Below are 11,788 nucleotides of genomic sequence, written 5' to 3'. Positions count from 1 at the left end.
GGCACAATGTCCAGGATGTCCTTTTCACTTACATAAATGGCAGCTCAGCTGGGATGGACGGAACATCTGGGGCTGGTCAGGCATCTCTCTTTCTCAGCATGGTGTCTCTTCACAGTGTAAGGGCGTCCGTGTGGTTGGATTTCTTACATGGTGGCTGGCATCCAAGAGGGAGGAAATGGAAGCTGCCAGTCTTCTCAAAGGCCAGGTCTGGAACTGGAACAGTGTCACTTCTACCATATTCTGTTGGTTATGGCAAGTCATAGGCCAGTCCAAATTCAAGGAAAGGAGGAAAATAGACTCCATCTTCTGATGTGAGGAGTGGCATGTACATAGAGGGAAGGAAGGAATTGATGGTGACCCTCTTTGGAAACTACCAGAGACCAGCTCAGGCATCCTTGCAAGCATATGAAAGCCTGACTTACTCAAGTGTGGTCCATGACAATGTATTCCCCATTAGCCAGTCTTATATTCTGCCATGCCTGCCCCCTCACTGCCATGTCTAAAACTCCCAAGATCACTCCCACATATATTAGCCAGGCCTTTCGATTCCTTTGATGTGTAGCTTATATTTCCTGGGTCAGGACTTAAATCTCCCCACTTAGGATTTGCTAGGAACTGATCCCAGTTCTTTGAGTGTGTTTTGGGAGTACATTTGTATTAAGGAGAACAAATATCTTGTGAAGGACCTGCTTCATGTGAGATCATTGTATAGTCTCAAGGAAGTGAGAAACTGTTATTCCTTAGCAAGAGGGCAGGGGCTGCTTCAGCCACCCAGGAGAACTTATGAGATAAAGATTCTTAGGTTTGTCTACCCTGATGTCCCTAGCCCAGGTCTCAGGATCCTACTCTTTCCCTATCAGGGCCTTGACTATGACGGAGGAGGTCTACTGACACTGTACATTTAGAGACCTTTGCAACTCTGCCACTTATAATGTGATTGGCTGTGATTTCTTTTTTCTACACAGCCTTCCCTTCACCACAAGTGAAAGCTTTACTAATTGTGATGCCAGCTGAAGGGCAAAGTTATTATCACTCCATCTACTACCAACAATGAGATTCCTATTGCTTTCACATGGGTGAGAAATTCAACTACAAAATCACACCCCGGAGGTCTGTTTTCTAGGACCTCTTCTGGTACTAAATGTCAACCTATGTTCCTTAGAAAATGGAGCCTGAATCAAAGGTTGTACACTGATGCTTTCTTGGGTGTTACAATCCCAAGGAAGCAAAAGTGAGGGGGAGAACAGAAGTGAAACAAAAAGAAGGAAAGAAATATAAGATCTTACATTACTTAGCTGGCCAGAGCCCCACAAAAACCAAGGCCAGTTGCTCAGTCACATGGGATCTCTTCAAAGAGGTCACATGGAACCATTATGTCTTGAAATAGTCCATAGTAAGGCAGAAGAGTGAGGAATTTATCTGTCATCAATTTTTCATTGTCCAGTCTCATGGTTGCCAACAGGGTCTTAACAGTCTGCCCTTTGGAACCGTGTTAACTCCTTCCACTGGGCTGTTGCTGGGGAAGCCAGAGCCTTCATAAGCCCAGTTGGGTCAGACATGAGTGCCAAAGCTTCTGGTGTTCCTACTGTAGCAGGCTTAATTGAGTTCATGCCAAAGACTAGCTCTTGCCTCCTGATGATGCTGAGGCAGCCAGTAACGTTCGGCAATGAGGCAAGGATGTTGACTGCTGAGAGACATCCAAACTGAATCTGGTACAATTAAAGGAAAGACTTTGGCATTTACTTAGAATGAGATGGGAAGCTACTGGAGAGATTTGAGCAGAAGAGTGACATGTCTGAAAAGCTTTCACAGGATCACTCTGGCTTCCCAGGAGGGCAGGGACAGAAGCAAGGGGACCAGTTAGGAGTCAGTTGCAATAATCCAGATGTATCCATCAGGGTTCCATCAGAGAAGCAGAACCATTAAGAGTGGTAAGAATAAGGGATTTATTATACATATTTGATTATATGCAATTATGGGTGCTGGTTACACAGTTTATGTACAGCTGTTGTTTGTGCTTCTGCTGTTGGGTTAGGAGTCAGCAGGGAAGTCCTAAATGATGGGTGTTCTGAAAGACGGACATGAAGTGGTGGAGGGCAAGGTCAAGCTGGCACCCATGAAGATGAACTGGAATCTATGAGGACAAACTAGACCTCCACCCCCGCATTTCTCTCTCCCCACCTCTAAGCCTCCAATTTTGATGATGACCGGCAAGAGAATCTGGTGCCTTTCATCAACACACACCTACCCTGGAGCTGGAGAAGCTGGGGCGGGGAGGGGGTGCTGGAGGAGCTACGGCCCAGCCGCTGCCTTACACCGACAAGGGGAGCCAACAGATCAGTGAAAACATGTATGAACTGCAGCAGCACTTGACCCTGTACTAGCCTTCCAAGCGTAAGCATGTCTACAGCTTCACTTCCACCTCCTAAATCCTGCCTAAATTTCCCTCTGTGGTCAATTCTCATCCAAAACTATACAAGAAAAGGAACTCTGGGAAACATAGTTGCAGCTTGGTTGAGTTGACGTAATACAAAGCCCACCACACCAGATGAGAAATTGAAATGGCTTGGACCAGAGTATTGGCAACAGGGGTGTAAGAAGTGCTTGAATTCTGGAAGTATCCTGACTATCCCTCACTATCTGAATCTATGTGGTTTCTGAGCTTGGATGGTGAGCTCTGATGTGAGAGTGGTCATGTCACCTTGAGTTTGATGAGGGAGAAGCAAACAGGCCCACCACTCACTTCTACAGGGCCTGGGACAATGGTATAAATGGATGCTCACCTACCAGATGTCTAAATATTTAAAAACTCTAAATCAAGACAAAAACCTATTATTTAAGGTATATTCTATCTTCATACCTTAACAAATATAGTTTCATAACAACAAAATGAAAAATATGTATAGAAACCTATGGTTTTTATATGACTGAAAGTCTGTTAAAATGACTGAATATTAGTACATACCTGGGTGTTCTATTGGTGGACTGGAAATACTTGGATGAGGAGTAAGAAAATATGTACACAATTAATAAATTATGTATTTATTCCATTTAAGAAAGAAAAAAAAAAGGAGGCTGGCCTGGCACTCCGAGCTAGGTCATGTTATTGAACATAAATGACCACACAGAATACCAGTCTTAGACAAGATTGCTCTGACACCATGATAAAATGAGACAAAACAAGGCCACTTTATATTTTGTCTAAGCATAGACAACAAGTCAAAATATGAAACAACCCCACCTTAGCTAAAATGAGTGACTGCTACTTCTTACCAATTAGTTTTACCCTTGGGCTAGTCTCTTCCTTCTATAGATCAAACTTGCATCCCCAATCATAGCATTGTCCTTGCTTTCTATCTTTTTTTCTTTTTTAAAATATTTATTTATTTATTTGGCTGCGCCAGTTCTTAGTTGCAGCATGTGGGATCTTAGTTGTGGCAAGTGGATTCTTTAGTTGTGGCCTGTGAACTCCTAGTTGTGGCATGCAGGATCTAGTTCCCTGACCAGGGATGGAACCTGGGCCCCCTGCATTGGGAGTGCAGCATCCTAGCCACTGGACCACCAGGGAAGTCCCTGCCCTTGCTTTCTGACATCCAATCTAGAGCAATCCCTCACTTTCTTAGACCTTCCCCCAAGTCACTCAACCTTAGCCCAGATCCTGTAATAGGTTCTTCCTAACACCCTCTGAGACATCCTATGATTCCCAGTGATGTGTATTCTCCCTCACTGCTGGGAGTTATAAATCCAATTCATTTAACTACAGGTGTGTTTCTGCTGGTCTTTGGCTGAAGGGTACTGACACACCTACAATGTATTTTTCTTGATTTTGTTTCAGCAAAATTACTAATATTTTTTCATAATTAAAAATTTCACATAATTTGTGTTCTCTTGACAGCACTGGAAAACTATAACCTGTGGACCAAATCAGGCCTTTTGCCCGTTTTTGTAAATAAAGTTTTATTAGAACACAGCCACATTAATTCATTTATGTATTGTCTATGGCTGCTTTCATGCTACAATGGCAGAGTAGTTACAACAGAGAATGCAATGACCAACAAAGCCTAAAATATTTAGTATCCCTCCCTTTACAGAAAAGTTTACCAACCTCTGATTTAAAGAATTAAAATTAAAATGTAGGGCTTCCCTGGTGGTGCAGTGGTTGGGAGTCCGCCTGACGATGCAGGGGACACGGGTTCGTGCCCCCGGTCCGGGAGGATCCCACGTGCCGCAGAGCGGCTGCACCCGTGAGCCATGGCCGCTGAGCCTGCGCGTCCGGAGCCTGTGCTCCGCAACGGGAGAGGCCACAGCGGTGAGAGGTCCGCGTACTACGAAAGAAAAAAAAAAAAAAATTAAAATGTAATTGTTTTCAGAATACACAAAATTTGAATATATTTTCATCAAAAGATTAGCTAAAAATTAATCTTTTATTATATATTTTAAAATTTAAAAAATTACTTCAAAAGATTTAAATCATATATTACAAATAAAAAAGCAAGCTATACATATTAATATAACATTTTTTTTTTGCGGTACGTGGGCCTCTCACTGTTGTGGCCTCTCCCTCTGTGGAGCGCAGGCTCAGCGGCCATGGCTCACAGGCCCAGCCGCTCCGCAGCACGTGGGATCCTCTCGGACCAGGGCATGAACCCCTGTCCCCTACATCGGCAGGCAGACTCTCAACCACTGCGCCACTAGGGAAGCCCCTAATATAACATTTTAAATCAAAATTTGAAGCTGATATATTTTGTTTTGGTAAAGTTTATCAAATCTTATTTTTTTAAAATAAAACTTTCTACCATTTTAGTATTCAATATCTATCTAAATGCTAATAGAAAGAATTTGCTTCACATATAATCTAGAGCTATACATACCCGGGTGAGTAATAATTGTTTAATTGGAAAACATCCCTTTGCTGCCATGTGCAGCTGTTGTGAATGGTGAGGTAATTTATGGGTACGTCTCATTTGGAATTGAAACTGGAAGAGAAGCAAGAAAATGGATATTGGGCACTACCGGCAAATGATGCTTTGTCATGCAAGGATTTATAACTACATTCATGCTATCGGAGAGGAAGGATTTGGCAGGTCAACCAGTTTGTTGTTTCTCTTACCTAAGCTCTTCCATCTCTCAATCTTCCCCAGACACTGTAGCCGTGTCTGTCCCTGATGTTGGCAGCAACGCAACCTGTAAACTTTTACAGCAATCGACACAGTCAACTTTTGTTTTGAGGACATAGGGCAAGAGATTTTAGAAGCATTCCCCAGGGCCTGAATGGTGCTAGTCCTAGAGCGGATGTTTATGATTACGAGCTGTGCTGTGCCAGTGCTGGGCTTCGGATCCTGGGAGTCAGAGGCACTTGTGTGTTCTTTATTTGATGTGTGTTTGTGATATGCAGGGTCCCCTAACCCCTAAAACACAGGGCCTAGGTGGAAGGCTGGTTGTAGTAGTAAGGGCTCAGATACTGAAGGACTTTTCAAAATAGTTATCTGTGTCTTTTTGGTTTCTGAGTTTGGATAACAGGAGTTCAACTAGTGAGGGATACGTAGCCTTTACTGACTGTCCAGATGTGAGATATGAGAGAAAGAGAGGAGTAAAGGATGACACCAAGATTTTTGGCCCAAACAACTGGAAAAATGGAACTGTTGTTAAAAGAAAGGGGGAGGACTCCAGGACTTTTTCTGCCAGTTCAGCTCTACATGAACTAGCCTGTGGAAGGAATCTGGGTGCCTGGATGACAACAGAGAGCACAGCCACCAGACGACTTGAATGTTAGTCCTTAGACCGTGATTGTCAGTTCAGGCTGCTATAGCAGAAGACCATAGACTGGGTGGCTAATCAACAACAGAAATTTATTTCTTACTGTTCTCTAGGCTGTGAAGTCCAAGAGCACGGTGCTGGCAGATTCAGTGTCTGATGAAGACACCTGTTTCCTGGTTCCTGTCTTCTGTGTCCTCACATGGTGGAGGGAGAAAGGGAGCTCTCTAGGGCCTCTTTCGTAAGGGCACTAATCCCACTTGTGAGGGCTTAGCCCTCTTGACCTAATCACCTCTCAAAGGCTCCACCTCCAAATACTATCACACTCAGGATTAGGTTTAAACATATGAATTTTGGGAGGACATATTCAGTCCATTGCAATTATACAAGAGAAAAAGAAGCTTCTATTTCGTTCAAGCCACTGAGTGATTGTTCATTCTCTTTGTAACAGCAGCCTAGCCTTAGGTCCTCACACCCAACCCAGTCCAGGAGCAGTGGAAAAGGAATGGTTGGAGAACGTGACTCCTCATGTTTGAGGGTGGCACCGGGAGCAGTGGAACATTTTCTCCAGTGGCCTTGAGCAGAGTAGGTGTGGCACATATTGCTGGCAGGCATGAAGAGGAGGACACAGTAGCAAGCCACATGGGCAGATGACTTCACACCAGGTAGGAAGGAAGATGTCAGTAAGGACAGATGATCAAGACTAGATATTCCTTACCCTGCTCCATTCCACCTGTGTTTGTGGTTCAGAAGACTCCTAGAACTTAGATGCAGGCCCTGGGAAGTGTGTGGGGAAAACTCTAAATTATTCCTCCTGCTATGCCTATAGGCAACTTTCAACTTATACACTGGATCCCATCCCCACTCACCTACTCAAAGACTTTGCTCCTGCAAGTTTCTCCTCCTTCTCCTGTATCACTAATTTCCCCTTTACTGTCATAACCCCTATTTGAGAGAAAGAGGTCAAACTTCCCTTGACCCCCAGGCCCCCCTTCAATTATTATCCTGTTTTTGTTTTCCACTTTTTCTAAATGCTTCTCTATACTCCCTGACTCCACTGCCTCACCTCTCATTCTCTCTCTTTCTCCTCTTCTCCCCCCATTCTGTCTTTAACCCATCCCAAGCAGGCTTTTCTTCCTGCCAACCCAGTGAAACTGGTCATGTCAGGCTCACCAAACACCCTTTACCACAGGTGATCACTTCTTTCTTGAAGCCATTTCTTCACTTGGCTTCTGAGACTCAAAACTCTCCTGGTTTATGGGGCTTTCCTGGTGGCGCAGTGGTTGAGAGTCCGCCTGCTGATGTAGGGGACACGGGTTCATGCCCTGGTCCGAGAAGATCCCACATGCCGCGGAGCGGCTGGGCCTGTGAGCCATGGCCGCTGAGCCTGCGCGTCCGGAGCCTGTGCTCCGCAACGGGAGAGGCCACAACAGTAAGAGGCCCGCGTACCACACCAAAAAAAACCAAAACAAAACAACTCTCCTGGTTTTCTTTCTTCCTAACTGGTTGTACCTTCTCAGTCTCATTTGCTTATTACCACTCTCTCCTTCCTTCATCCCATCCTCAGTTCCCAATCTATTGTTTGGAGCTCCAGGCCTGTCTTTGGAATTCTTTCTTCACTCTTCCCAGATGATCTCACGGCTTTTGAAACCATCTACATGTTCATGACTTCCAGGTTACACTTGCAGCCCTCGCTGATACTCTACACCCCAGGTCTGTATCTCTAACTGCCTATTCATCTTATAATCATCTCAAAATTATGGCCAAAATGGAAGCTTTGATTTTCCCTTCCAAATTAGCACCTCTATGACTCTTCCCATCTCAGTAAATGCCATCACTTTTTACCCAGTTGCTCAAGCCAAAAACATAGGACACACATCCATCATTCCTCTCTATTGTTCACACCAATGTCCAATTCCTTGGCTGGCCATTTAAGTTCTAGTCTCGAAACTTATCCCATCTTCATGATCTTGGATTTGGTAATAGTTTCTTAAGTGTCACAACAAAAGCACGGGCAACAAAAGGAAAAAATAGACAAATTGGATCGCACCAAAATTAAAAACTTTTATGCATCAAAAGACATTATCTTATTACTCAGCCATAAAAGAGAATGAAATAATGCCATTTGCAGCAACATAGGTGGACCTAGAGATTACCATATTAAGTGAAGTAAGTCAGACAAAGGCAAATATCATATGATATCACTTATATGTAGAATCTAAAAAAATGATACAAATGGACTTGTTTACAAAACAGAAGTAGACTCACAGACATAGCAAACAAACTTATGGTTACCAAAGGGAAATGGGGGGAGGGATAAATCAGGAGTTTTGGATTAACATATACACACTACTATATATAAAATAAACAATGACTTACTGTATAGCACAGGGGACTATGCTCAATATCTTGTAATAACTTATAATGGAAAAGAATCTGAAAAAGAATATACATATATACATATATATTATATATATATATATAACTGGATCACTTTGCTGTACACTTGAAACTAACACAATATTGTAAATTAACAATACTTTGATTTTTAAAAATGTTTTAAAAAGACACTATCCAGAGAGTGAGGAAAAAAACCCCACAGAATGGGAGAAAATATTTGTAAATTATATATCTGGGGCTTCCCTGGTGGCGCAGTGGTTGAGAATCTGCCTGCCAATGCAGGGGACACGGGTTCGAGCCCTGGTCTGGGAAGATCCCACATGCCATGGAGCAGCTGGGCCCGTGAGCCACAACTACTGAGCCTGCGCATCTGGAACCTGTGCTCCACAACAAGGGAGGCTGCGATAGTGAGAGGCCCGCGTACCGCAATGAAGAGTGGCCCCCGCTTGCCGCAAGTTGAGAAAGCCCTCGCGCAGAAACGAAGACCCAACGCAGCCAAAAAATAAGTAAATAAATAAATTAAAAAAAAAAAAAGAACTACTACACGTTAACAACAAAAAACAATCCAATTTAAAATTGGGCAAAGGATTTGAACAGACATTTCTCCAAAGAAGATGTACAAATGACCAATAAGCACATGCAAAGATACCCATCATTAATCATTAGGGAAATACAAATCAAAACCACAATGAGAAGAGCTCTTCAGACCCATTAGAATGACTATTAAGAAAAATAATAGGAAATAAGTGTTGGCAAGGATGTGGAGAAGCTGGAACCCTTATTCATTGCTAGTGGGAATGTACAGTGGTGTAGCTATTGTGGAAAACAATTTGGAGGTTCCTCAAAAAGTTAAACATAGAATTGCCATATGATCCAGCAATTCCACTCCTAGGTATGTATCGCAAATAATTGAAAGCGAGGACTCGAACAGGTACTTGAACATCGATATTCATAGCAGCATTATTCACAGTAGCCAAAAGGCGGACAAAACCCAAATGTCCAACAATAGATGAAAGGATAAACAAAATGTGATATAGACATACAATGGAATATTATTCAGCCATTGAAAGGAATGAGGTTCTGATACATTCTTCAATATGGATGAACCTTGAAAATAAGCCAGACACAAAGGGACAAATTTGTATGATTTCACTTATTTGAGATATCTTGAATAGGCAAATTCATGCAGACAGGGGTTAGAATAAAGGTTACTGGGGCTGGAGGGAGGGGGAATTGGGGAGTTATTGCTTAACAGGTACAGAGTTTCTGTTTGGGATGATGAAAATGTTCTGGATATAAATATATAGATGGGTGGATATAAATAGTGATAGTTGCATAACACTGTGAATATATTTAATGCCACTGAATTATAGATCTAAAACTGGTTAAACTGGCAAATTATACATATTTTACCACAATGAAAGAAAAAAAACTTATCCCAAATCTGGCCACCTTTCACCATCTCTACCTTTTTCTCCTGAGTCCCAGGCATCATCACCTCTGGTCATCTAACTGGTCTCCCTGCTGCCATTCTCATCTCAGATCAGCCAGAGTGATCTTTTAAAACGTAAATCAGATCGCACACTCTGCAGTTCAAAACCGTCCAATGACTTAGCATAACCCTCGAACAACATCCAAACTCCTTATCATGGCCCATAAACCCTGGAGGATATGGCTGCTGGCTGCCTCTCTAACCTATCTCCTACCATTCTCCCTTTCACTGGTCTTGTTACTCGGACATGCCCAGCGCTCCTAGCCTCAGGCCCTTTGCACTTACTGTCCCTTTCCTCTGGAATTCTTTCCCCCAGATCTTCACATGCTTGACACCTTCACTTCATTTAGGTGTCTGCTCATGTGCCACCTCCTCAGGGAAGCCTTCTTGACCATTCTATCTAAAATAGAGCCTTTCCCATCATTCTCTGTCCCTTTCTCCCACTTTATTTTATTTATTTTATTATTTCCCCCACTTTATTTTTTATCAGAGCACTTAGCATCACTTGAAATTATGTTATACGTTTGTTTACTCGTATTATCGCCTGTTTCTCCCCTCTCTGGAATGGAAACTTCACAAGAGCAGGGACTTTGTCATATTCATTGCTGTCCTTCCAAGGCCTAGCACTAGATACTAGATGTACAATTCATGTTTACTGGATAAATAATATAGAAATTAAATTCAGTTATATGTCAATTATATCTCAATAAAGCTGGGGAAATAATTAACTTTAAAAAAATTAATTAATTTATTTTTGGCTGCATTGCATCTTCAATGCTGCACGCGGGCTTTCCCTAGTTGCGCTGAGTGGGAGCTACTCTTTGTTGAGGTGCGCGGGCTTCTCACTGTGGTGGCTTCTCTTGTTGTGGAGCACGGGCTCTAGGTGTGCGGGCTTCAGTAGTTGTGGCACGCAGGCTCAGTAGTTATGGTGCATGGGCTTAGTTGCTCTGCAGCGTGTGAGATCTTCCCGGGCTGGGGCTCGACCCCGTGTCCCCTGCATTGGCAGGTGGATTCTTAACCACTGAGCCCCCAGGGAAGTCCAATAATTAACTTTTTTAAAAAGAAATTGAATTCAGTTTTTTTTTAAGTGTGTTGGTATTTGTTTTCACACACACACTGTATTTTATTTTTACAAGAGATAAATAAACTGACACCAAGCATTGTAAATGGATGACCACAACAAAAGCAACAATGATTGCAATTACCAAACACGAAACACACTCATACTATGTCATAATATTGACATTCACTCCAGTAATCCTCCACTGTAACAGGTCCTTTACTTTGCAGTGAAAATTGATTTGAATATTTTTTTGCCTCTCAGCCCTTGTAGGATTTTTCTTTTATTCAAAAAGAAAGTCACAAAAATTATAATCATCCTCATCAGTTTGCTCAGACCCATGTAATTAATTTTTTTTATCTTGATCTTTTGTTAGCACTTTTATGAATTCATCAGTTTTCCATTAGAGTTCTGAAAATGCTTATTCATTCAGTTCAGCAGTATAGTCAGTTACCAGAAATCTGTACTTGTCAGAGTCTTTTCCATGAATTCCTTGAAGATGAAACCCTTTTATAGGAACATTTTTGCAAAAGCATCAGAGTACACCCAGAACTGTCTGTAAATGACAAAAGACTTTAAAATGACCACGTTAAAGATTTGATGAAAGTTCATAATAATGCAATTGACAAGGAAATTTAGTTATTTCTTAGATATACATTTTAAAGTAATAACTAGAATTATGACTTATAACATTATACCAGAACATATAAGATTTTTAGAAATTTCATGTAATGTCTGAAACATTTATATTAACATATTTCCATACAAATAACCCAAGGAAAGTTTAGTATGTTTTTTTGTTTGTTTTTTTATACTGCAGGTTCTTATTAGTCATCAATTTTATACACATCAGTGTGTACATGTCAACCCCAATCACCCAATTCAGCACACCACCATCCCCACCCCACTGCAGTTATCCCCCCTTGGTGTCCATACGTTTGTTCCCTACATCTGTGTCTCAACTTCTGCCCTGCAAACCGGTTGATCTGTACCATTTTTCTAGGTTCCACATACATGCATTAATACACGATATTTGTTTTTCTCTTTCTGACTTACTTCACTCTGTATGACAGTCTCTAGAT

The 11,788-nt window shown here is 42.0% G+C and overlaps 1 long non-coding RNA gene across 2 annotated transcripts; it reads right to left on the bottom strand.

Moving 5' to 3' along the window:
* Positions 1–4,877: 4,877 nt before the first annotated feature.
* On the bottom strand, positions 4,878–6,532 carry LOC141276328 (uncharacterized). Of its 2 annotated transcripts, XR_012325691.1 has the most exons (4): positions 6,473–6,532; positions 5,861–5,944; positions 5,111–5,191; positions 4,878–4,976 (listed from the first exon to the last, which is right to left on the bottom strand). It is a non-coding gene; the product is annotated as an uncharacterized lncRNA (long non-coding RNA). The 2 variants fall into 2 exon arrangements; XR_012325684.1 differs by lacking the exon at positions 6,473–6,532 and having other exon boundaries at positions 5,861–6,068.
* Between the last annotated feature and the right edge of the window lie 5,256 nt (positions 6,533–11,788).

This window comes from Tursiops truncatus, chromosome 1 (genome assembly GCF_011762595.2).
Source record: "Tursiops truncatus isolate mTurTru1 chromosome 1, mTurTru1.mat.Y, whole genome shotgun sequence".
Classification (NCBI taxonomy): domain Eukaryota; kingdom Metazoa; phylum Chordata; class Mammalia; order Artiodactyla; family Delphinidae; genus Tursiops; species Tursiops truncatus.
The sequence above is the reverse complement of the archived record's forward strand: the minus strand, read 5'-3'. Positions and strand labels throughout refer to the sequence as shown.